The sequence below is a fragment of the Apteryx rowi genome, unplaced genomic scaffold, assembly GCF_003343035.1.
Source record: "Apteryx rowi isolate R43461 unplaced genomic scaffold, aptRow1 scaffold_1195, whole genome shotgun sequence".
Lineage (NCBI taxonomy): Eukaryota > Metazoa > Chordata > Aves > Apterygiformes > Apterygidae > Apteryx > Apteryx rowi.
In genome coordinates, this window is record NW_020447414.1 from 119,456 (window position 1) to 120,960 (window position 1,505).

General features: G+C 52.9%; 1 pseudogene; it reads left to right on the forward strand.

Annotated features, from left to right (window-relative positions):
• Positions 1 to 18: 18 nt before the first annotated feature.
• LOC112975946 lies at positions 19 to 973 on the forward strand (annotated as a pseudogene).
• Positions 974 to 1,505: the final 532 nt, after the last annotated feature.

The window sequence follows — 1,505 nt, forward strand, 5'->3', positions numbered from 1 at the left end:
CATGCCCAGTGGGAGCCAATGTCCAACAGCAGCTCCCTCAACGAGTTCCTCCTCCTGGCATTCGCAGACAAGCGGGAGCTGCAGCTCTTGCACTTCTCACTCTTTCTGGTCATCTGCCTGGCTGCCCTCCTGGGCTACGGCCTCATCATCACAGCCGTAGCCTGTGACCACTGCCTCCACACCCCCATGTACTTCTTCCTCCTCAACCTCTCCCTCCTTGACCTTGGCACCATCTCTGTCACTGTCCCCAAATCCATGGCCAATTCCCTGTGGGAAACCAGGGCCATTTCCTACTCAGGATGTGCTGCCCAGGTCTTTTTCTTCTTTTCCTTAATTTCAGCGGAGTATTCTCTCCTTACTGTCATGGCTTATGACCGTTTTGTTGCCATCTGCAGACCCCTGCACTACGGGACCATCATGAGCAGCAGAGCTTGTGTCAGAATGGCAGCAGCTGCCTGGGCCAGTGCTTTTCTCAATGCTCTCCTGCACATTGCTAACACATTTTCAATACCACTCTGCCAAGGCAACACAGTGGACCAGTTCTTCTGTGAGATTCCGCAGATCCTCAAGCTCTCCTGCTCAGACTCCTACCTCAGGGAAGTTGGGCTTCTTGTGCTTAGTGCCTGTTTAGGCTTTGAGTGTTTCGTTTTCATTGTGCTGTCCTACGTGCAGATCTTCACTGTTGTGCTGAGGATGCCCTCTGAGCAGGGCCGACACAAAGCCTCCCATGTGCCTCCCTCACCTGGCCGTGGTGTCCCTCTTTGTCAGCACTCTGTTTGCCTACCTGAAGCCCCCCTCCCTCTCCTCCCCAGCTCTGGATCTGGTGGTAGCTGTTCTGTACGCAGTGGTGCCTCCAACTCTGAACCCCCACATCTACAGCATGAGGAACAAGGAGCTCAAAGATGCCCTGAGGAAATTGATTTCGTGGACATTTTTCAGCAGTGGTAACATTGCCATTGCTCTCCACAAATGATTCCCACTGTGTGCCGTACCAGGACTGAGCTTTGTTTGTTCACTTTATTTTTATTATTACTASTATTWCTGTTGTTATTATTATTTGTCACCATGTTGCTACACCAACGGTTGGATTCATTCCACCTCTACTGAGACTGCTCTGTCTCACCTGGTGCCTATTTAAGATTGTGTCCAACAGTGGGTCAGAGCTGACTCCCGCACAGTAGCTCTGTAATAAAGTAGGTTCTACACAGTGCAGTCCTTGAAGGATGACTCTTCCTCCAAAGCTGCTGTCCCTCACGCACTGTCCCCAGCACATTTCCTTGAGACAATCTCTCCCACCCTGTGTGCTGGTCCTTACTCCCAAAGTCATCCCCTCAGACAAGGCTCCATGCCCAGCTGGAGTACTGGATGCCCAGCTGTGAGCCCTGGGAGGACGAGCCCTCTGCTGGGTCCTCTGCAGGGCTGTCAGGGAGCATGCAGAGGAGGTCCTGAGGCCATTTACTGGGCCTGTAGACCATCCTCCTCCCATGGGGGCCCTCAAGCAGGGT